Source organism: Rhodnius prolixus, unplaced genomic scaffold, assembly GCF_049639745.1.
Source record: "Rhodnius prolixus isolate KJV_2025 unplaced genomic scaffold, Rpr scaffold_3, whole genome shotgun sequence".
Lineage (NCBI taxonomy): Eukaryota > Metazoa > Arthropoda > Insecta > Hemiptera > Reduviidae > Rhodnius > Rhodnius prolixus.
The window spans coordinates 53,676,270-53,702,620 of NW_027411603.1; the positions used below are offsets into that span (position 1 = coordinate 53,676,270).

Genomic DNA, 26,351 nt, shown 5'->3' on the forward strand with positions numbered 1-26,351 from the left:
ATAACCGCCTAACATACTTTACTATAAATTTCTCATATTAACCATTAAATAAAATCCAAAGCCTAAGATCGGGAATCGAACCTACTAAACCAACAATACATCTTAGCTTTGCGGGTCTAGCCTATAGCCGCTCGGCTACCTTGGCGCCTGACTGCAATAGTATTTCACCTTCATTGCACCTAAAATGACACTGTCCTATTACAGTGGCTGAGAGAAATTGCAAGTTTTATAGCTCACAAATAGTTGAATGGCATCTACATTTTTGGGATTTCTACGGTTTTAAGTTATCGTAGATACATAAACACAGATCATTATCTAAAAATAACATTTTTGGACACTGTTGCTCCCAAAATGTCTATTTCTGGTGTAAATTCAAAATAGAAGATTTAACAAAGTCACAATTATTCCTCTCACCAACAATAACAGACACAGAAATACTATATATCTCACATTTATTATGACATATTTTGGCAATTCTAGATATAATTCTTGTAAAATAATTGAGACTGTTATTCACCATTTTCCTTACTTTGTAAGAAATATCTATATTTGAGGGAACAGTGCGGCTGCCAACTGGCTAAGAGTAGAGGAAGATACTGGAGAGAATAGGGAACATACTTAGTGTCAATAGGGTAGTAAATATGGCGGTACATTGGCAGCAAGTTGTTTATATGGGAGTGTGACCCCGCCCCCAAACTGGGAAGTTGGCACGCTGCCATAAACCTACATCAGCTCTACTATGTCGAGGTCGAGGTTCTATAAAATTCAAACTACATCACCGCTCTGACGGAAGCTAACCTGAAATTCTAAGGCACGAATAAACTGATAACATCAGCACGTGCTCACAAAAACACACACAAAACAACCCAAAAAAAAAAGTCTTTTCTACAGAAATGGCTCTCTGCCATAAAATGAAAAAGTCGTTTAAGAAAATAGCAAAAAAGTGGTTACCATTGGGTTATAAAAAGAATTTATTTTTTTTTCTTAATCCCAAAATGGGCATTTATTCAGTTTTATGGTGAATCTTTATTATTTATTTATGGTGCGTCACTTGTGGGGGGGGGGTCACTTGCGCCCGGAAGCTTTTTACATTGCACTGCCGGCCTAAGGACATTGTCAGCTCATTACAGCCAACATTATCCTTCACCGGACAGTGAGCTGGAAGAAGCGGGAAAATCTAAGGAGGGCCAGTAGCTGGATTCGAACCCAAGGGATCTCCGAGTTTGGAATCCAGTGTATGTCTACTGCTGAGCAAATCCCTCCCCTATTATTATTAATGGATTTTTGCCTTTAGGGATGGTTTAAGTCACTCAATCTTGTCCAACCACCGAGTCCACAACATTTACAATTAGATCAATTTTTCATCTCAAGTCACGATGGGATGATGAAACTGAATCGGTTTTGTGGCGCAAATACAATGAGCAACTTATCTTTTCTGACTTTTCTTTGCCAATCGTTCGAATCAAGAGGCACTCATTTAAGTATGTGTCATGCTGGAAATTTAAGTGACAATATTTCACTTTGTAATTACCATTAAATTGTGCACCACCATAAAAACTAGCAAGTCCCAGTTTTTCTCAACACTGTCGATTTGTCTCTGAAGAGTAACCTCCCAGCTAAGGTAACTTTAAAGTAACGTAAAGTAAACATTCCATGTTGCAAGAAAATTGGACAGCAAGGGAGATTGCCAGAATTTCAAAAGGCTTTACTGTAGATTTTTTTGTTGTTTAACTTGGCGTTTAACGTCTGGTAGTTAGAGAATTCCCTGTTTACAGTTGCATATCTCAAACAGCTGCGAAGAGAAATGGCGGACAACCACTAAAAAGCCTCTCTAAATACTGAAGGTGAAAGAAATTCTACAAGAGAGAAATATTTTAGAAAGTTAAGTGAGAGATGCCAGGGAATAAGAAATATATCCAGACGTTAGAGAAGGATTACCGGCTGAAATATTGTACGATTCCACACGCAGACCTCACACGGCGATGGTCTGCATTACTAAAAACAACCACCTCAGCACGCCACCAACCACTTTAGCCAGAACCACTTAAGTTCTGCTATCGCGTGAGTTCGCCGCCCAGTTAGGATTTAGTTATTGTTTCTGAAGATGGTTTCCCTCCCAGACCAGTTCCAATCCTATATCAGGTTATTGCAACACATACAAGTCTTCCCTCTTAACGCAATTACTGCAATTTTAAGCAAATTAATGCAATTTTAAGCAAATTTCTGCAATTTTAAGCAAGTTTCTGCAAATTTAAGCAAAATTCTGCAATTTTAAGCAAACTACTGCAATTTTAAGCAAATTACTGCAATTTCTAGCATATTTTACTAAATTGATCGACTGTTTATTGAAAAAGATATTCAACGTTGCATGTTCGTGTGGTCGATTTTTTTCTTTTTCATTCACTGTTTAAAGGAAAGTGAAAATTAAATTTCCATTATTTTTATTAGGAAAGGTAAAGTCGTAGGAGCAACTCAAAATTCCAGCTCTTTCCGCTTTTTTAGTTTTTTAAAAATAGATTTAGATGGCATTTTGTTCGCATACTCATGAATTCAATTTCGTATAAACTACTTTTTTCGTAGTTATGACGTCAAAAACGGATATTTCCTTTACCACTCTCTCTCTCTCTCTTTCTCTCTCTCTCTCTCTGCTAATAGTAAGAGAAAATACAAAACTAGGTACTTTGTCAAATTTAAGTAGATAATAAGTTGGAAAAGTTAGCGCAAAATTATCTTTGTGAATACATAAGTAGTCTTGGAGAAAGTTGGATTGAGTTGAAGGGACGAGTAGTGGGGGATGAGATTTGGCGAACTTTTTAAGAGAAGGAAATACTCTTCGAGATTGTGGAATCATTGAATGGAGCCCACCCCCCAAGGAAATAATTAATTTTTTAAACTAATTCAATTATCTACCAGCCGACGGTGTTATCATTCAAGCAAAGTTAATTTAACTCTTTTGAAATTATTAGAAGATTTTAGAACAATCCTATTTTTATAGTTTCAACACTCTAGGTGCTCACAATTTTGGAATTTGAGCTCTGAATCTCAAATATATTTCCACTCATCGCTTTTAGTTGTTAACTTTTCCACTTGAAAAACAATTTCCCAGTTTGAAATTAGTTTTCCAACCAGAATAATAGAATGTAACTTGATTAGCATTTAACTCGACATTCTATTAACATTTCCAGATCAGCCAGACCACCATAACTGCATGATTTAAAATTAAAATTAGCCCGTCTCAGAACTAATATTGTCACTGACGCTGGAAATTCACAAATGTTATCTGGGGCAACGTCTAATTAATCACTTCCGTTATTCTGATACCATTGTTCTCTTATTGTCTCGTGTCCGCTAAGCAAAGTAACAAATTTCAACTTCAATATCACTAGGAAATCTTAAATAAATGTACACAATATCAGTTCCAATGTGCGAGTAAAATATCATCTGATATTGTTAAAGAGATAATTGAAGCTCAACTTTTCTTAGTTTAAAGCTCGCACTAACTTTCTGGCCCAAGTTCTCGCTGGATATTCATCGCATCACTTTGTAACATTTATAGCTTTCCGCATATAAGAATATAATAAAACCCTGTTTTTATGGAGACAGAGGAATGGTTGCATGGGTCTGAAATTTGGACTTTTGTAAGAAGAGGGACTGGCTAAGTTCACTAGTGATGTTGAGACTCGTAGACAGAAGAAGTGGCGGGAGGAAAAAGGCAGGCTATTGTTCGGGGGTGTACGGCGCTAACAGCGATTCATTTGCTGGAGGAGGAAGAAGGTGTTGTAAAGGAAATGGGAAAGTTCAGCTTTGAGTAGGGGAATGAGTGAATTCAGAACCAGGACTTCCGGACGCCCCGGAACTTACTTCAGGTTCCATTACAGAACTCTCCCTTTTACTTCCAACTTCTTTCGACTTTCTGCCTCCAGTTTTCAAATAAGCTCTCTGTAATAGATTTTCGCTTTAGTAAGAAATAAACAGTCTTGCTTTTGGTCTACCAAATCTGGTCTAAAATTATACAAATAGTGTTTCCCATTCTACGAACATTTCAACCGATTAGATGTGAAAGAACCCATTGTGAGGCTTATGGAATAATAAAAGTAAAAAAGTAAAGTAAAGTAATTGCCTATTTTTTCAGGCGGGCTTTACGTCCAACTACCAATTAGGTGTCGTGGACGGAGACGACTAGCAAACATACTTTACTATAAAACTTCTCATATTAACCATTAAATAAAATCCAAGGCCTAGACCAGGGGAATCGAACCAACTAAACCAACAATACATCTTAGCTTTGCGGGTCTAGCCTATAACCGCCTAACATACTTTACTATAAATTTCTCATATTTTTTGGAATATTTTTCCAACCAGAGCATATTATTTAGAAACAACAGTTCTTCTCAGATTTTGGAGCAGCAGCAAAGGTCATTAAGTCTCCACAAATTACGGAACAAATGCTTCGTCATATGACTGGTCTTTTACTCAATTGACACTATGTAGAGAAAGTGATTGGTCAGCAGTGGGAATTGGATGCGATACGTCCAATTGCCCCACACTGGAGCAATTATATTGTGCAAGATAAATGTGCTCTAATGGACGGAATTCAGATTTCAGTTAGTTTGTCTCCTTTTGGAAGTGAAGCTGTCCAAGAAAAGGAGAGAAAGGACTACCAAGAGTGAATACTTCATGGTTAAAAAAGGAAATAGCGCTAAATCGGCTGAACTAGGGTAAATATAGTGTGGACTAAATTAGACAGTCCAATCTGTGCAAGAGGACAACAGACTGGATGGTAGAAGGTCTGCTGTCTGTCAGAGAGTAACTTGAACCTTTCACAGCTTCCACCGCCCCAACCCCAGTTCGACCGCTATTACTCTCAGACAGTGGGGGGGCCCATTGTATTTGTTGATGCAAATCACAGTTTTGCCACCCGAAGAGATACTTAGGGGGGGAACTTTTCTACAGTTTTCTCTCTCTTCATCTGGTGGCACTAAGCCGCTTCGAAGAGGCTCGCAGTCGCTGTGTCAACATTCAAATAGTTTCCTCTTCAGTCGCTAGCTGTATTTCCGTTTGTCTTCTGCTCCCAATAACAGGAAGCATTGCGATCGTTTAAATACGAGAAGAATTTTTATTGGATATTTAAGAAGTGAGGTCCTCTGAAGACGATGATTTACCAATTCCACCATTTGGTGTGTCCACCATAAATCTTGAAGACTTTCACGACTTTGCTCTTACTGGAATTTCACAAAATTCCACTTCACACATTGACTACCAATTCCGGCAACATCTTTGTTACTTAGATTGTACAGTTGGTAGGACCGTAAGTCATGAGACAGAGTGAAACCTTCGTCGGAAACGCCTGAAAATAAATTTTCCCTTAAATAAAAACCTCCAAATGAACTTATGGATTTCCACCTTTAATAATAAAAAGTGAAGTTTAACCGAGAACTTTGGGAATACTTAAAAACAAAAGAAGCACTAGGTAAAGGTATGTCTGGAAGTGAAGATGGTACTTCGAGATGAGAGAGTTTCTTCCAAATTGGAGCTTCAGTAGTACATTAAACCTTTGGTAATAGTACTCAATTGGGAGGACCATACCGAACAGTGGAATCGCCTCCCAGAATTGTCTTTAGAAGCAAGATGTCTCAAATAAATGTGGCAAGTCTCAATGAGTTCGAGTATGGAGAAAATCTTCGAAACCCTCGACGAGAAAATCTTAAAAAAACCTTTTTCCTAAACTTTGACCTTCTTCTTCTTTTTGGGGGGAGGGGGAGGGGTGAATTTAATATCAGATATAAGCATTGAAAGGTAACCTTTATTCGGCAGCTACCAAAAGAACTCTAGATAAAAAACACAAGTGGAGCAGAGATATACGAGAAGGCCGTAATGGTGGAGCGGAGCGGGTATGAGGGGGGAGAATAAGGTAATATCTCATGGAATAACTGAAGCGAGAGGAATTTGAATTTATTCAACTTCAAACCGACTCACTGACAGACCGACTGACACAGATACCCGATATCTCACACGTTGGAATTTGTTTGTAACTTCACTTGTAAATATACTTTTATTTACATTCAATAATATTATTGGCTATAGTAATTCTGATAGATTAGACTGCAATTAAAAATGCAAACCCCTTAACTTCCCCCCTAACATTCATAATTTCTTCCACTTTAATTTACTTCCTTCACAACAAGCGGAAATACTCTTATTTGCACGATTTTTCATGGAATTTTCACCGGAAATTCATTCGTTTTGAGTTAAGTAGTTTCTGTTGCTGCACGGCTAAAAGCGTCTTGGAATCAATTGACTTTCACTAGATTTCGCTGATGGCTACTTAGGTTGTCACTTGGACATATCGATCCTTGTGTGACGTCTATATGTCAGCAAAAAACCGAACGGCATAACTAAAAAAAACGGAAATACATTGAAAGATCAATTTTTATTTAGGAGACCGGAAAGGATTCTTAAAGTTTAGTAAACACGCTCGAAGCGGCACAAAGTGGGAATTTAGGTTTTTTGAGTTGAAAACGAATAAAGATTACACTGATAGTGCTTTAGTAATTAGTAATTTTAATAGTCGGTCTGTGATCGCGCTTACTTTGTGAAAAAACTGCGTAATATTTTTTTATTAAAACTGTCCGGTAGGACAGTTGTATAAGGGTTGATCGTCAAAAACTGCACGAAAAGGCGTAACGTTGAAAAACACCCAACTTTGACAATTTCTTTCTCTTTTTCTATAAAAGATAAAATTCCCAAATTTTCTTTATATTATAGTAAATATCCTCGTTAATAAGTGTAATTTTTTTTCGTGATAACATAGATTAATTAGTTTTCGAGGAAAACGATTCCAAAAATGAGTAAAAACAGTAGTTTCAAAAATTGGTCTTCTTCTTCTTCTTCTTTAATAAAATGAAATCCCTTTATTGGGGAGAAGGTACTCCTTCTAATTCTATGTTAATAGGCTCTAGGTTAAAAAGCCAGGGAGCACTAATCTAGTCAGTTATTCACTTGTTCTTAAGAAAACTACGAATCTACTCTGCAGAGCAGAATCTCAAAAAAGTAAAGTAATCGCCTATTTTTTCAGGCAGGGCTTAACGTTCAACTACCAAATTAGGTGTCGTGGACGGAGACGACTAGCAAACAACTTCACTGTAAATTTCTTTTAATAACCATAAAATAAAATCCAAGGCCTAAGACCAGGGGAATCGAACCCAGTACCACAATACATATTAGCTTCGCAGGTCTTGCCTCTAACCGCTCGGCTACCATGGCGCCTAAGTAATGATTGTGGATCAAAAGAACAGCACGAGATTGGTTTTACTGCATTGCAGAATCCAAACGGTCCTGGACCTGGAGTTAGATATAACTTTACAGACGAGCACTATCCTGTTTTATAGGCGCCACGGTAGCCGAGCGGGTTAAGAGGCGAGACCTGTAAAGCTAATATGCATTGTGGTACTGGGTTCGATTCCCGGTCTTGGCCTTGGATTTTATTTAATGGTTTAATGAGAAATAGTAAAGTATGTTTGCTATTCGCCTCCGTCCACGACACCTACCTATTAAATGGTAGTTGGACGTTAAGCCCCGCCTGAAAAAATAGGCGATTACTTTACTTTACTTTACTATCCTGTTTTATTATTTTACAGCTTTTATTATTGTTATAACCGGGATTTAATTCAGGTCAATGAATGTTCATACTCTAATGGGTTTTATTAACTGAATATCCCTGTTAGGGGTGCCTGGACTCTAGATACAGAATTGTGACGGATTTGTATTCAGATATACAAGTTTTACGAACCGGATTACCAATCAGCAAGAGTGCAATGAGTGACGCAGGTCGTTTCCACCATTTTGGGGAAAAACTCAATCAATATTGCGTCACTTCCGGCTGTGGTAATTCCTACCCAAATTCAGGCTCGAACAAAACCAAAATTTTGAGCTTACTTCCATTTATTGCTTTTCATATGGCAAAGAGTTACTCACAGATACATTTATACTCACAACCGTGACAGTTCGAAGCGAAAATTCGATTTATTTGCAATGTTTCCTGTCAGTCATGCTGCTCAATGAGCTTTTATTCATCTTATTCAGACTTCCTGTTTACACTCAGAATGAAAATGTGATCACTCATTTTTTCCATAAAACTTGTTATAACAATAAGTCAACTTTGACGTGGAAATCACGCTAGAATTTCCCTCGTCAACATTGAATACGCTAACAGGAGACGGCTTCTCCAGGCTAAGGAGTTTGGTTGTGCTGAAATGAATGGTAAGATGAGCCCCTCCGACAGACAGTGGCTAATAGTGAGTGGTTGGTGTTGGGGATATCGAGCTCTCCCACTTCTTGGCTATTATCTGTAATGAGCTGCCTTCACGCCACCGCTCTGGCAGACCTCTTTGTTATTACCATGTAGTGGCAAAGTGAAGTGGTATTTAAAGGGATACCTATTTGCTGCCACACTGGTAAATACATTCTCCCGGCCATTAGTGTTTCCATTTCTCTAATTCAAGGTTGGTACTACTGTCTGAAAAAAAACATCCATTTGTACAGCGAAGGCGACTTTCACTTATCCCAACAATTATTATTTTTGTTTTTTGTTTTTTACTGTTTACTTAGTGGTTTTTCAGATTACAGTCTGTGTGTTTGCCTAAGAAAACACTCTGTAAACCCTAAGAGGGTCGGTATCCTGTTTGAAAGAATCCACGGTGATACATCCTGAAAAGGTCGGAAGAACAAACATGAAGTTATTTACATAAAGTGATCTCGAGGTTATTTGTAATTTGTGAGATAAAAAATGGTTACCCTACACAATAATATTTATTTAAAATCTAAATAATCCATAATTTCGATTAAATATTGTAGGCACTGCTACGTGCTGGACTTCCGTACTGTAATCCAACTCTAATTCATAATAAGTTTCAATAGACATTTCTTTTTTAACAAAACATTCTTGGGTTTTTACTTTAATGGAACTTGAAAGCTTCAATATTTCTCCTTGTGGTCGCCACCGGAAGTGTGAAACCACCGAAACCAAAAGAACACCTCATCTCTGCCCATGGCGAAAATGCATCTAAAGATTGAGAGTTTTTCGTGGGAAAACTTAATTAAATAAAGCAGGTTCTCATTAATAAATTTTAGATAATGTATACCTGAATAGTATTGTAGCGATGAACCTGAACAGTATTGTAGCGGTGAACCTGAACAGAATTGTAGCGATGAACCTGAACAGCATTGTAGCGATGAACCTGAACTGTATTGTAGCGATGAACCTGACCAGTATTGTAGCGATGAACCTGAACAGTATTGTAGCGATGAACCTGTAAAGTATTGTAGCGATGAACCTGAACAGTATTGTAGCGATGAACCTGAACAGTAATGTAGCGATGAACGTGAACAGTATTGTAGCGATGGACCTAAACAGTATTCTAGCGATGAACCTGAACAGTATTGTAGCGATGAACCTGAACAGTATTGTAGCGATGAACGTGAACAGTATTGTAGCGATGAACCTGAACAGTATTGTAGCGATGAACCTGAACTGCATTGTAGCGATGAACCTGAACAGTATTGTAGCGATGAACCTGTAAAGTATTGTAGCGATGAACCTGAACAGTATTGTAGCGATGAACCTGTACAGTAATGTAGCGATGAACATAAACCGTATTGTGGCGATGAAACTCAACAGTATTGTAGCGATGAACCTGAACAGTATTGTAGCGGTGAACCTGAACAGCATTGTAGCGATGAACCTGTAAAGTATTGTAGCGATGAACCTGTAAAGTAATGTAGCGATGAACCTGAACAGTATTGTAGCGATGAACCTGAACAGCATTGTAGCGATGAACCTGTAAAGTATTGCAGCGATGAACCTGTAAAGTATTGTAGCGATGAACCTGAACAGTATTGTAGCGATGAACCTGTAAAGTATTGTAGCGATGAACCTGAACAGCATTGTAGCGATGAACATAAACCGTATTGTGGCGATGAAACTCAACAGTATTGTAGCGATGAACCTGAACAGTATTGTAGCGGTGAACCTGAACAGCATTGTAGCGATGAACCTGTAAAGTATTGTAGCGATGAACCTGTAAAGTATTGTAGCGATGAACCTGAACAGTATTGTAGCGATGGACCTAAACAGTATGCTAGCGATGAACCTGAACAGTATTGTAGCGATGAACCTAAACAGTATTGTAGCGATAAACCTGAACAGTATTGTAGCGGTGAACCTGAACAGCATTGTAGCGATGAACGTGTAAAGTATTGTAGCGATGAACCTGTAAAGTATTGTAGCGATGAACCTGAACAGTATTGTAGCGATGGACCTAAACAGTATGCTAGCGATGAACCTGAACAGTATTGTAGCGATGAACCTAAACAGTATTGTAGCGATAAACCTGAACAGTACTGTAGCCGCTTCCACCATTTTTAACTGCCTGAAAGAAAAGTTGTTTATGGGTTTATCAACGTTGGTAACAACTTTCGTTTGTAACATTTTGCCTTCAAAATTTAACTGAAGACCCTTTTGGAGGAGGATGGTGCAGTAAAGGGCAATTTTGATGGAATTTTTAGCCCTCTCACTTGTATAATCACAAATGATTATTTTATTATTAAATGAATTTCTAAATTTTAATAACATTATTGCTTCGCAGATAAATCTGAGTTTTGTATTTATTAAACTTCATTTATTTTGAGTGCAGTTAAAATTGTTATTCTTGCGGGCATTCTTGTTATTAAAAAAAAATTTTTTTTTTTTTTTTTTTGAAATGACAGAAATAAACAAAGAGCTCTCTAGGGGGAAGGGGTCAAAAGGATGTTATCCGCTTCATTGGCGTTTTTAATTAAAAAACATGATACACCCCCCAGGTTTAAACTAAAAAATTAATACGATCTGTAACCGGTAGAGAGAGTTCATTATCAATTTGCGGTTGTCTTTTGTCCATTTAATTAGAGTTTAATTAAAAGTGTATGGATGAATGAGAATAAACATCATCAACTTTGGGTAAAGGTAAAAAGTTATTAGGGCCTCATAATAGAGATTATGAAAAAATTTGATCCTAATGGACTTCCTTGAAGGCTAGTAAAAAGGCAAGGTTGCCTATAGTCAAGATAGGCAATGTACAAGGGTCGTTTAAAAAGTCCGTGCAAAGTCAGACAGATAGCACTACTGGCGCGTATCGAGGTTATGTTTAGTTAGTAGCATCTCTTGGAAGAACACACACCAAGTTTCAGCCAGATCGGTCTATTTCTTTGTGTTTGGCATTCGTTTGAATCGAGGAAGTCGAGTGATTTCCAAAAAATGGACGAAAAAGAATTTCGTGTGTTGATTAAACACTACTTTATGAAAGGCAAAACGCCTCAGGAGACTAAAGAGAAGCTTGATAAACATTATGGTGACTCTGCACCTTCGATTAGAACAGTTTATAAGTGGTTTCAAAATTTTCGGAGTGGCCATATGGGCACAAGTGACGCTGAACGTTCTGGCGCCCTGTTGAGTTACTACTCCAGAAATCGTTGATAAAATCCATGATATGGTGATGGATGACAGAAGAGTGAAGGTGCGTGAGATTGCTAGTGCTGTGGGCATCTCGAATGAACGGGTACATAATATTTTGCATCAACATTTGGACATGACAAAGTTATCCGCAAGATGGGTGCCGCGATTTCTCACGCTTGGCCAAAAACGAAATCGTGTGAAGTGTTGCAAGGACGGTTTGCAGCTGTTCCAGAAGAATCCGCAGGACTTTAAGCGTCGCTTCGTCACTGTGGATGAAACATGGATACATCACTACTCTCCTGAGACCAAAGAACAATCTGAGTAAACAATGGGTTACCAAGGGGGAATCTGCGCCAAAAAAGGCGAAGACCGTTCCTTCGGCCGGAAAGATTATGGCGACTGTCTTTTGGGATTCGCAAGGAATAATCCTCATCGACCATCTGGAAAAGGGTAAAACTATTACAGGTGCATATTATTCATCGTTATTGGACCGTTTGAAAACCGAGCTGCAAGAAAAACGCCCACGATTGGCCCACAAAAAAGTCCTTTTCCATCACGACAACGCACCAGCTCACACTTCAGCAGTTGTGGTCGCAAAATTAATGGAAATAGGGTTCCAACTCGTTTCACATCCCCCCTATTCTCCAGACTTGGCTCCCTCGGACTACTATTTGTTCCCCAATATAAAGAAATGGCTGGCGGGAAAAAGATTTTATTCAAACGAGGAGGTGATTGCAGAAACGAATGGCTATTTTTCAGACTTGGACAAATCCTATTATTCGGAAGGGATCAACAAATTAGAGCAGCGTTGGATGAAGTGTATAAGCCTAAAAGGAGACTATGTTGAAAAATAAAAAAGGTTTACCCCAAAAAATTAAGTAGTTTTTATTTTTGCACGGACTTTTCAAACGACCCTCGTAACATGTTATAGATGTAAGAACAGTATTCGATGTCATTTCTGATCAAATGACTGGTTATATTCTGGAGTTAAGATCTTGCACTAAACAAATATTGTGGCTACAAATTACTGAACACAATGTTAAAAGAAAAATCATTGACGCTATTTTCGAAAAATAAATATTTAAAAACGACTATATTAAGGATTTGAAATTATATAAGCTTTCATTTTTCAAGTTGCAATCAGATTGGAGAGGGCGTGGCTGTAGGCGTGATCGCCATCTAAGTTCAAGCTTGTGATTGGCCAATCCAACCGCCCGTATTTTACACATGGACCTCTGCATTTAGATTGGTTAATTATTCAATTCTGGTTATTTCATAGAAAAATAGAGTTTAGATTTTTTTAATTAATTCCCCCCCCCCCGTAGGTATTTTGATACATAAGCAGATTTTGTAATAAAAATTTTACATGAACAAAATTAATTTAAATGTAATAATATTTATTGATTTATCTAATTTATCGTCAAAGAGAAATAGAAAATTAAGTAGATTTATAAGATTTTGGAAAAAAGAAGGGAAAATCCGAAATAAAAACTTTGGTGGGTCTTAGGAGAGAGGTAAGTTTGCCAAGTTCTGACTTTAATATGGCGGATTGTTTTGTAATGGTTTTTACAGGTTTCTCAAAGAATATGAATGATTGAAGAGATAATAGGTAATTTAATGACGAACAATAATAAACGTTTGGTAAAATGTGCTAAGTTCTTCAATCCGACAACAGCCTGACCAGATAGTTTGAAGCTAATCTTCTCACATCCCAAACCAGCCAAAAATCAAAGGGTTGTAGATCCTCAAGAACTGAATGACTGTCTGGTATCAGCCTCAAAATAGAGGCAATATCCAGCGGGAAAATACAACAAGCAATCTTGACAACAGCATTTTGATTGCATCCCAACGAACTTCACGGCAAAAATGATTGGCCCACGTACAGTTGCTGGTGAAATCTTCATTCCGGAAGTTTTAAGACAGAAATAAATAAATAATGCATGACAATACCTGCACAAGAAAACCTGTTTTCGTGTGAATAAAATGGCCGTCCGCTGGATGCATATTGGTAGAAATGTGCACCGCTGTACAATATCTATAATGGGACGACTCAATATGACTGCAGAACCCAACCCATGCTAATCTAACCTCAAATCAACCCAAATGTTCCTCCAAGTCTTTATTAAAATTCTAGGATCACTTCTTGGGAAGTTACATTGTTATGTGAACGCGAATAGTTATGAACATGATTGGTCATCACACTTGAAGTTTAGAGATTAAGTGGCCACTAAAGCGTGGGAAAAAAAGATGCTGAATAAAAAAGAAACTCTCTTGTTTATAAATCTTTAATGTTCCAGCCAGACTAGAGCCGTGGAAAGTAAATAAAAGTTTTCTAATGAAAAGTTCACCATAAAAGGAAATGCGTGCTCCCGGATGGAAAGTTTAACTTCTCCACTCCTCACCGCACGGCTGCCAACAGTATAACAAAACACATCACAATGTATTTTCCAACAGTCGTGTGTGTGGGTAAATATGGAAAGAAAAACTTGTAAAGGGGAGGGGTAGGCACATGCAGGAAAAACGAAAGACGCCACAGTAAAAATAAATCCTCAGGGAAATCAAACCAGGTGTTAAGATTTATAAAGATATGGCGGCTGCTTTATGGCAGTGTTGTGATTGGTTGGGCGATTGTTTTTCTCCGACAAACTCAGCGACAAACGTACAGTCGTCATGGGGATCATCCAGGGGAAAAACCAGCTGGAAAGTTTAAAAAACACATTTTCCGCGCGAAGGGTTTGCTGTGAAAAACATCTCAATTCTCTCGCTTCCTGTTTGTAGAAAATTTAAAAACTCTGTGATTTAAAACTTTGTATCTCATGTTAACTCCAGCAATAAGGCTTGACAACTAGAAGATTTATCATTAGAAAATTTGTTTTTAAAAAAGGTGAAAAGCCTTTTCAGGAAAGCGGTATTTCCGGTGTAGAGATCACGCTAAATTACAGCCTCTAAAAGCAATCTAAATAATACAGTTTCAGCCTCAAAACTCCATTTTGGAGGTATTTCGTTCACAAATTCTCACCAACACCACGTTTTCAGACTCGGAACACTGTAAAAACTGATAACATCTGGTGAAACGCAAAATAGAAAAGCTACACTCACTAGTCATGCGCGGAAGTAATTGAGTAATTGTAAATAGTTGCAGGAAGACTCATTTACAGAGTTCATTTACAAATTGACAGCATAATTCAACCGGCAAGAGATAAACTTATATTGTGTTCGGTTTAATTGTTCAACTTTATTGGCTAATTGAGTAACACAGATATGTATAAAAAGTTGGAGTAACAATGGCTATGAAACAATTCAGTTAATGATGTTCTGTAACATTGCGTGAGGTTAGGTTAATTGCTTAAGTGTCTAAGGAGGAGCTTTAATTAATAACTGAAGATCTATTTTACACGTGAGATGGTCATCAGGTTCTGGGCTATTCAAAAAGATATTCAACACTATTGCCAACATTATCCCAGATTATAATAAAACTGTAATTTACGCTGAAATGACTCGTTAAGCTTACTTCCGCACAATGGATACGATCAGCTGTTTACACTTCCGTTTTATTTGTTACGATTTCTCGTATCCAACAATAAAGTGCAATACATTGCAGCGTGCCAATCGGTCTGAGCTTTTTTTTGGGAGAAGGGGTAACCCACAAAATATGAACATCCGGTTCATTTTGGTAACCGGAAAAAGAGAACAAGATCTTAATAATACTCTTGAAGAGGCGGTAATTATTAAAGTAAACCCTCTCACCGGAAACTTAGCAGAAAACTAATATTAATTGAGTAATTCAGATAGAACATCACTTGACAATAGTTCTCTTCCTGTATAATAAATAAATAAGTAACAAAAAAAACTATAGAACTATAAATATGAAATGGATATAAATATTGAGGCACAAAATTCTGTTGAGCTTCAGTGGCTGTGTTAGTATTTGATGTCCAATTACGTGAAAAAGACATAAAACTAGTCTGGGCAGATGTATGTGTTAGTAGAGAGTATTGATCTGAGCACAGAACGCCTAATGAGGCTTGTCAGCTCGCCGGAAATAAAAAACATCTTGAAGGAAAGCTATCTAAAAAGAAAAGTTATGATCAATGAAATTTGTTTACTTGTCATACAATCTAATAAAATGGAAACGGGAAATCTGAGACGACCGGTTATACCACTTCCTCTGAGCCCTGTTTATATAATCAAAGTTTCTCGAAATTAGATATGCTCTGAAAACATGTTGAGTTCAATGTTACAAGAAGATCTCATGGGGTAGAAGAAGGCTGTTGATGTAAGCTTGACGGCAAAGTTTCTCTCGGAGCTACGTGTGGAAAAAAATCGATACTTCCAGTGAAATAGTGGGCCTAACATACGATAAGCTTCTATGAAAGATGCTGGATATTGCCTAAAAATACGCGTACTTCCGGTGGACTGAAACCAACACTTACAACTCTAAATTTTGGTTACCTAATTCTTCACGTCCTCCAATATCCCTTACGTACAACTGGCCAGGACAAAATACCTCTTCGATTTCATACTGTCCCTAATCCTTCAGTACAGCTCTTTGCCACTCCTACCATTCCTGACTATCTTCTATGCCAACTGAAGCACCGGTGGCCAAGAACTTCCTGAAGATCATCATCATCATCATAGACATCCCGTAGGAACTGCAACAGCTGGGTAGTTTCTCTCCTCCTGCTCATCACAACCATTCTTGCATTCACTCAAATTACTTATTGTATATATTTATATACTGATTGTAAATTACTAAATAAAATATTTAAAAAAAAATGGGTTAGATTATTCGTAAGTACAATTAGAATAGGAAGTTAAAAGAATATTGTAGCAGATCTTTTTAAGAACTTCGAAATACCGAAAAATTTATCAAATTACGAATTAGTTCCACATTTCATTCTTCTTAGTATTATTTTAAAGGAAGTATGACTGTACAAAGAACACTAATGGCACGTTAAAGGAAACCCTAATCACTTGCTCTCCAAGGAATTCCCCGTAACGGAATTTTACAGCGAAAATTGTTACTCTGAGCTTAAAGAGCTTAAATTTGAAGTCTTTTTTTGGGGGGGAAAATCTTTTGGGAAACTCTCTTGGAAAATGGCACTTCCGGGGGAAAAAATGACTGATTTGGTCTAAAAACTTATTGTGCGTCACCTTCTGATGGTTCACCTAAACGAAATCTATTTCAACATCCAGAGATTTTTCAATTTTTAAGTTACGGTGGATCCAAACACCTGTACAATTTGTAAAATTACTGTTCCAGGTTCCAGGCGACCTCAAAAAAGGACATTACTGCTGAAAAAGGGATAAGAGATAGTAATTCAGGAAGAAGAGAAATTTGTGAAGCTCCAATTCCTGATTTCATTTTACTTTAGGAATACATTCTAGTGGCTACAAAAATACATAATGAATTCTACGTCTTTCTACCACATATAGCCGTGGTTAGCTTAACTTCCTTCTTTTTTCTGCAAAACTAGGATCTTTCCTACCACGGCCTCTGCATCTGTCTGTGGCCAGCCGACCCTCATTCTGCGGAATACATAATCTATCCCACATCTCCACAGACTCGGCAGAACTCTTCATTTGAATATCTCCATTCTTTGCGCACAAGTTACAAAGATTAAATTCAACACTTATTTAAATTAAAACAACAACTATTTTATTAGTTATTATCATTAATTACTAAAAATGAATGTGTGAATCAGCTGTGATGACTCACAAGACTACCGCTTGCTACAATTCTTAAGATTTCTACGTTTAAGAAATTTCCCTTGGAGAAATTCGAATTAGAGGATACTTTAATTACTGGTTCGCCCAAGTATACAAAATTAGCGGCCCCGCGGTATATCGGTGCGTCCCGGCCAAATCCCCATCGCCAGGTGTATAATCCTACACTAGTTGCATCAACTCCTGTCTTAACTTAACCAAGCAGGCGTCCCTACTTGTATTTGCACGAGACCTTCACTCTAATAGATATTAAAAACAGCCATAAATGTCCGCCGGCTGAAGTTTGAGCTCCCCCTTAGCGTGCATCAAGCGGACAGCCAGCCAGATGAGGGTGTTGGTGATAATATCATCTCTGGAGATAAGCCCCGTATTACGGCATCTAATTGCCATTCCCTCAGCCCTTCATCTTCTTAGCTTTTCTTTCTCCTTGTCGTTTCATTATAATTATGGCAGCGGCTAAACTTTAAATGAAAAACTAATTTGGGTTTTTAATTCAATTTTCTCTTCCTTATCCAAGTTAAATAATGGCTGAATTAAAATTCCAATAATCTTCGCCTCTTGTTTCCAAGAGATCATTATTATTATGTAACTGATACTAATAATAATAATAAGAATCAATTTCATCCGAAAAGAGATTAGCTCAGTGATTAAAGCGTTGGACTCTCATGACTTTGGGCCCATTACGTGTGAACACTGGCCGGAAGTCGAAAGTGCACTTTAAAACGGTTCCAGGCACCATTGTACCCGTTAAAATTAATAAATATTTATATTTATACCATCTGTGGATCCTTCCGGTCGCAACGTAAACCTGAGTGACGTAGACCATGCAGTATGAGTGCCGAAAATTAGAAATTAAAATTAGCAGCTCATCTCTTTTAGTTTATTTTGTGTCTCACATAGTGTAAATGATGGTTTTATCTATATTAGTAAATAATATAGTTTTATAGACTGAGCAAGAATATAAAAAAAGTTTGAAACCATTTTATTTCGAAATTGATAAGAAAAATGTGTAAAGAAAGAAATAAAGGGTGGAGGACAGAAGGGATGTTTAATAAATACAAAGAGGATGCAAATATAATCTCGCGAATTGGGTAATTGAAACTAGAAAAATACAGGCGGGGCTTAACGTCCAACTACCAATTAGGTGTCGTGGACGGAGGCGACTAGCAAACATACTTTACTATAAATTTCTCACATTAACCATTAAATAAAATCCAAGGCCTAAGGCCGGGGGAAACGAACCTACTAAACCAACAATACATCTTAGCATTGCGGGTCTAGCCTATAACAGCCTAACATACTTTACTGTAAATTTCCCATATTAATCATTAAATAAAATCCAAGGCCTAGAGTCCGGGGAATCGAACACACTAAACCAACAATACATCTTAGCATTGCGGGTCTAGCCTATAACCGCCTAACATATTTTACTGTAAATTTCTCATATTAACCATTAAATAAAATCCAAGGCCTAGAGTCCGGGGAATCGAACCCACTAAACCAACAATACATCTTAGCTTTGCGGGTCTAGCCTATAACCGCCTAACATATTTTACTGTAAATTTCTCATATTAACCATTAAATAAAATCCAAGGCCTAGAGTCCGGGGAATCGAACCCACTAAACCAACAATACATCTTAGCATTGCGGGTCTAGCCTATAACCGCCTAACATACTTTACTGTAAATTTCTCATTTTAACCATTAAATAAAATCCAAGACCTAGACATTGGGAATCGAACCCACTAAACCAACAATACATCTTAGCATTGCGGGTCTTGCCTTTAACCGCTCGGTTACCGTGGCGCCTTTCTCCAGTTTTAGTGAAGTCTATTTTTGTAAATTAACTGCAATAAAATATTTTCAGTAGATAATTTGTCCCTTTGGTAGTTATTTCGTCTTAGGAGAGAAAAAATAGAATTTCCGTACAAAAATTTGTGACGTTTTGCTAGAATTGCAATAATAGGAAGGGCATGTGAGTGGCTTTCATACAGCCATTGTAATGAGGTAATTTGGTAAAAACCAAAATGAGGTTAAAGTTGGTTTTACACGTGAAAAAGATTGGCTTGGTTATAAAAAAAGTTTTTTTAAAGCTACATCATGCAGAGCTTTATTATTGAAGCATTGTAATTCAGCCGTGCAACTTGCTCGTTTCAAGCTTGACTTGACTAAACCAGAGAGTGGAGCCCACTTATCTGAAAGCTTATTCTCCTTGGGACTTGGCTGCATGAATATATACACTTATTTATTGATACTTTGTATTATATAGCTTACAATTCCATTACTTTGAACAAAGTTATTTGTAAAGCTTCTAAAAGCTTTTTAACTCCCATTACTTTAAGTGATCAGAAAGAAATTACAATTTCCCAGCTAATGTAATAAGTATGGCCCTGAGGGACTTTTTTTTTCTTCCCCTTATAAAAGAATCCTTTTTTAAAACACTGCCTTCTCGATCTTATTATCTTTTAGAGGAAGTATGGTAATGGTAACTAATTTTCCTGTTTACTTTTATTGAGGTCCCCTGAAAACGAAAAAATATCTGGAGTGAACTCGCGTGACTTTACAACCTCTGACCTATAAATCATTATAATTATCTTTAATAATTATAATTATAATTATAATTATCATTATAATTATCTTTAATAATAATCATTATAATTATATACATCATTATAAAGATAATTATCTTTAAACTGTTGGACTTTGAAATACATTTACTTCTTTACTTAAATAGCACAGATCATGTGCAAATCTTCACACGGTGAGAGGGAAGCGTGCCTGAAACCATTCTCTGAGGAATACCACTTAAAAAAATATATGTGTAAAGAGAGAGAGGAATAAAAAGAAATAAAATGCATTAGATCGATTTTAGTAGTACATGTAACCAAAATAAGAAGTTTCGATAAGTCGTCGGAGCCAGTTTCGAGACAATCTCAGTTAAGCGGACATCCTACCAAGTGGAACTTCCGGGGAACTTCTGCGCCAAGTGGTCTTCACCTGGGAGTTGGCAGATGAAATATGTGGTCTGAACTACCTGTGATTTCCTGTCTTTGAACTACAGTTCACTAACTTTGGTCGGCCAAAGCACCACAAAACGTATCGAGAACAAAATTTCAAAATTGTTAGTACGAGAAAATAATGACGTAAAAAACCAGATGAAAATAAACAATCTAATTGGGAGTAAAAGTTGTGTTGATTTTAATGACTCCGGCCCACAATTAAAACGAACACAGCACTGTTTGCGGTTGAATACCAAACTATTACAAAGTTCACCAGTGTGGCAATAATAGCATTGCTATATTTGGTATTATGGCGATTAAATTTAATGATATACCAACTGAACTGTTATGTACAGATAAGAGCCTCTTCAGTTGAGTGCTCCAGTCTACGCGATATGACGACAAAAATGAGGCTTGTTACAGCGGTCATATGTTTAAGTAAACATGTGATCGATTAACAGATTTGGAGAAGGTTATAATAAATGGGGTTATACAGGTGTAGCAGGTTATTGATGGCTGCCTGTGGGGGGGGGGGGTATTCTAAATGCTCTAATTTCTCAACAACAATTTATAGGACCCCTTCCGGGAAGGTGTTGCAAATAAAAATGATCGATATTTTAAGTGGGAGATAAACAACAGATTGAAACCATTTATGTGAGAATCGTGAAATATTCAAAATATCGTTTAAGTTAATACGCATTTCCGGGCGATGTATTTCGGTTATAACCTAATTCTAAGCCTATCTATTGGTAAGACTTCTGTTGAAACTCAACCGAACAAATTGCTATATCCAAACAAACCACGCGTAAAAACGGTTTTTACATTGAGGTGGATCCCAAAATTATCATTTCCGGCCCAAACAAAATGTCTATAACTTGAAGCGACGGTGATGATCTCACTGGCTCAACCTCCGGGATCGTTGTGGGTCCCAGTAGAAATTAAGGCTGGCTAACAAGTTCCAGAATTCCTGTATGAATGTTTGTCCACGGAGTCATTCCGGATATCGCTCAAATGAAATACTGCAGGAAGTTCTTATTTGTAATCAGTTCGTAGTACTCTATCATCCAAACCGGAAAATAAAATTTGTCAGAAAGTTCAGCCATTTTGAACTGCAAATTTTTTGAGATTTTTCTTCAAAAAAAGGGAAGCTACGACTTTCTGCAATCTCTGCAGCCTGGACAAACATTTAGATCTATGCTCTTTTTTTTCAAATTTAAGAGGTTGACCGGAAGTGCCCTTTTGCTGAAAAAATATGACTTTTTCGCACACAATTTGTCATACAAGAAAATGTCTTATAAGTGTTTTACATCTAATTCTTGCATTTTGAAACTGGTGCGGTCAATAACCGGTAACAGAATGCGTGATAACATTTGTACACCATTGCTAATATGAAAGTGATTGATAAAGATGATCGGGCTTATAAAGGAGTTCTCACAGAGGATGTCCGATCAAAGTGGAGCCTGAACTTGGTGACACTAAACACGGCTTCAGCAGCCCAAGTTCAGAACTTAACAGAGAGACCTTATTAACATTAACCCTCTTGTGAAACTCATCGATTTCCATTAAACATCTCAATTCCCCCCCCTGCCCATTGCCTTAAATAGAGGTTGCTGAAAATCGCATGTCCTGAGTATCGCTATACTTATTCTCGATTTAAGATCAACTTATCAGCTGGCTGAAATGACCGCCACACTCGCAACTTATTATTTACATACGAATTAGTTGTGGTGAAAATACTACTGCAAAGTATATGAAGGTTTTTTTTTTCGAGAATATCACGATATAAAAAAATCGATTATTTAGACACGCACGGTCTGCAATTTAAAGCTGGGGTCCAACTTCATTTAACGGTCAGTTGATCTGCGCCGGCAATAAACACGAAAACAAACACGAAGTCTTTTTAGGAAGGAGCGATGCCACGTTGGTTTCTTGCTGTAGTTTTAATCACGTACTCTCTCTTGCTGAAAGAGGAAGTATTTTGATCATGGTATACTTCCTGTTTTCACCGGAAATGTCCGCTGTAAGGTCCACTAAGCCCAAAATAGAAGTTTCCTCTACGAACTGGTCGGTCTGTCTATCTGTTCACGGAACGAGCATAACTCAAATACTCAATAATATTGTTTAATAGCCACCATCGAAGCTGAAAAAAAACAGTCCAACTGTACTGAATCGATTTTCCAGTTTTCCGGGATTTTCTCGAATATGGCTTCTAGAATTTTTCTTCAAACTGATTTTTACATCTTTTATTTCATTCATTTTCCCGAAAAAAAATTTGGGATAAGCACACTTCTAGGTTGTTCTAGACGAGGAGTTTGGTTGGGCTCTTTCTATTCAAGAATTAATTGATATGATCGATTTAGAATTTATTAAATGTTGATAAGAATTAAAATGGTAGCAATCGTTGCAAAGATGAAGATAACTTGTTGGAGATGTTTTGTCTTTAAAGTGAAGAAAAAGAAAAAGTAATTGCCTATTTTTTCAGGCGGGCTTACGTCCAACTACCAAATCAGATGTCGTGGACGGAGGCGACTAACAAACATACTTTACTGTAAATTTCTCATATTAACCATTAAATAAAATCCAAGGCCTAGACCGGGGGAATCGAACCCACTAAACCAACAATACATCTTAGCTTTGCGGGTCTAGCCTATATAACCGCTCGGCTACCGTGGCGCCTAATAAGGTTTCTAGTCAGGCGTTCTTAACACTTGGGCATCTTATTGAATAATGAAGATCTACAAACCTCTATTGGAAATACTTTTCCTTGGAAGATTGGATAATCAGTTCTAGTAGGAGAGAAAGGTGGGTAGACATGCCTCTAATGTGCTTGTTTACGGTAAATTTGTGGTTTTCCAAATGATGTTAAGCAGAATTAAATTTGCTAGTTCAAACATGAAAATATTTCTATTTTTCCCCCAAAAAAATTATCCACATTTGAAAATTACACAACACACTGTGGAACGATTTTTTATGAGTTACGTAACAGCATCCCTAGAATTCTGTCTAAAAAAGCAATTTCCCTAAAATCACTTTATACCTGGGGAAAAGCATGTACGTAAACATTTCTATTATGCAAGTGGTGATCAAGTTGACAGCAGAGGAATTGCTGTCTATCTGTCTATAACAGGAAGTTCACCTCCATTTTTTTTGTTTTGGGCAGTAAAAGTAAAAAGGCCAAAGTGTATTTGTGGTCCTGGCATGACATTTATTCGGCATTTGAGCTAAATTGGAGTTAGCTTTAAAGTATAGGTACGGGAAAATTGATTATCTGTACTAGAGCAATTGATTGCTTATTGCTCTTATTATTCACTACCTTCGATTTCCTTTTTACTTGAAGTGAAGTACAGGAAGTACCTGCATGACCAGGTTTTCCTTTCATTTCCGTGTCTGTGATGATGTCACGGAGTGAAGGTAGATTGATAGATCTGTTTCTATTAAAGTAAATACTAACAAAGATCCGAACATTTTTCTGGCCAAGAACTAAACTGGCAATTCGGACTGCCAGGAGATCGTTCCAGTAGGGCTTCCCTGTAGATGCCTGTGTAATTCCATGGATAGTGGTTTTTAAATTACAAATTTAACTAAAATATGTTAGAATTACAGGAAGAGATAGTGTGATAAAACAAAATTATTAATAATAAAAACTGCCCCGGTAGGACAGTTGTACGAAATGGTTGATCGTCAAAAACTGCACGAAAAAGCGTAACGTTGAAAAACACCCAACTTTGACAATTTTTTTTCTCTTTTTCTATAAAAGAGAAAATTCCCAAATTTTCTTTAAAATATAGGGCAAACCCTCCTTTATAGCTGTAATTTTGTTGCAACAACATAGATTAAATGGATTTCGAGAAATAAGTTGCTGAAAATGGGCAAAAACGGGCATTTTCAAAAAATGTTCTTGTTCTTGTTGTTCTTGTTCTTGTTGTTGTTCTTCTTCTTGTTGTTGATACCTTTTTTGTAAACAACGTAGTATTTCAATTTAATATAAGATATTATATGTATATATATATATACATAATATAAAATTATTTCCCAAGTGGAAAATGGAGAGCTTATAAAGGGAAACAGCGGGACTTGTTGAACATTAATAAACTAAACAACTTTTCTGCTCTAACAAGATTATAACCACGTCCTTGTGGTACTTGAAGCTGGGGAAATACCTCGCCCACATTGTAACAATACTCTAGAAATAACATTAAGAATGGTAGCTTTACTCTACCTGAAATAGCAGGAGAAAAATAAAAACTAGAAGATTTTCTAAGTGTTTGGATAATCAAGAAGAATAAACTGTCACAAGTGAGGAGAAGAAGATTTATAAAAGAATAACAGAGGAAAATTTGGAAGGAACGCTGGCAAAACTTCCATTTCCGGCAATATGGTTTCTGTTACAATTCTTCAACCGGAAATACCATTCACTGGAAAGGGGGGGAGGGGCACTTAATGTTTCAAGTAAAAGCGGATGATTAAGGTGTTTGTAATCACTAGACAAAGTTTAGGTAAAATCGTTGAAGTCGTTTGCAAGGAATTCTGAAATTGTAGAAAATTCTATTTGGTAAAGTGGCAATTTTCCTATTTGATTCTTATGGATATTGGGCAGGTGGCAAGTCTGTACTATTATACGGTAATGGGACTTTAGAGGGAAGTCTAACTATCCCTCTCTTCCGGAAGTGCTCCCTATATCACATATTTTTGGGAGTACTTTATTTATTTTCACAACTGCAGTATATTTCTGCAATAAGTGAAGCTGATACAACATGATACATACTACATGAGTAGCATGAGGGAAGAATTCACCCCATTGGTGAAACTCCCAAAGTGGTACAGTTCCAACTATTGTTCACTGGCACTTACTTCTTTAAGAAGATCGCGCGTGGCCACCTGCGCTTCGACCGCCTGGGAGGATTTTCTCAAGTAGAACTTAAAGAAAAATAAGAAAATAAGTTTAATGGCTCTACCGGTGGAGCCACTTTGTCCAATGCTGAAAGAAAACTGAGAAATTGAGCCAATAGAGCGGCACATTTTCGGTAGACCTGATCTGTATTGTAGCTCTCTCTGTTGGTAGCTGAGCTAAATATTAAATTTGAGTTCATTATTTTTGGTGACTGAATCATAGTTTCAATAGGATGAAAAATTATTGCCAGTTTCATGGTCATTATAAACTTTATTATGCCGAGCTTGTCCATGAACAGACAAGACAGAAGACACACAAACCCTCTAATGATGTAAAAACAGTATATTGTAAATTAACCCTGAAGATGACCTTAGTCCCTAGGTCGAAAGCTCGGCATAATAAAGCTTATAATGACTGAAACTGGCATTAATTGTTTCATCCTATTAAATTGGAGCTTTTCGTAATTTTTTCGTTATTATTGGGAAAGCGTACATATAGACAAATTTGTGAAAAGCACTTTTCTGGCTCAGAGTGAAAACCTGAACGTCTCAAAGCTTAGCTTTTCTTACTAAGTGGAGTTGTTCACATAGTAACAGACTAAACGTTCTGCCTCACACAATAATCATTACATCAAAAACTAGAATGGTCTCTAAAAAAGAAAAGAGCTATGAGAATTGGTGGCAGTCAACTTGATGGTTTGTCAGGAGAGAATGAGAGTGATTGGGATGCTGGGAAGATGGGAAATGGGAAATTGAAAGTGGAGCAAACACAGAGACCTGTTGTTCGCCCTTAAACACCCAGATTAAAATTGCTCCAGTCGTACCCATCATCCCTTTTCTAATAATATGAACCTCAGGAATTTCCCCACCTCTATTGGGCTTTCATTTTCTCTATTTTCCGTGGAAAAGAAGTAATGGAACTTACCCTTCGAATTTCTTTTATTTTCCACTGTGACGAAGTAAAGCTATTCGGCCCCCTAGCTAGGATTACTTGCCGCACCCTCCGCTGGAGAAACTAATCCCCATGGGTTCTTTGGGGAAGAAGATAGACATCAGAACCATTTCCAAGGAGCAAACTCAGAGCCGTTTAAAGAAAACAATTACGACCAGGTTATCAAGTTAACCGAGTGATATTATTGGTTATTGCGATACGTGTGCCATCGTAATAAAATAATAAAATTTCATTGGATGGCACGGCAGAGAACGTATCTTCCATCTAGTTTGTAGAAGGGGGAAAGCAACACGTCA

At 37.2% G+C, this 26,351-nt stretch overlaps 1 protein-coding gene across 3 annotated transcripts in view; it reads left to right on the plus strand.

Moving 5' to 3' along the window:
- Positions 1 to 26,351, plus strand: part of LOC141453613 (protein qui-1) — a 199,634-nt gene that overhangs the window by 72,920 nt on the left and 100,363 nt on the right. The window lies entirely within an intron of this gene.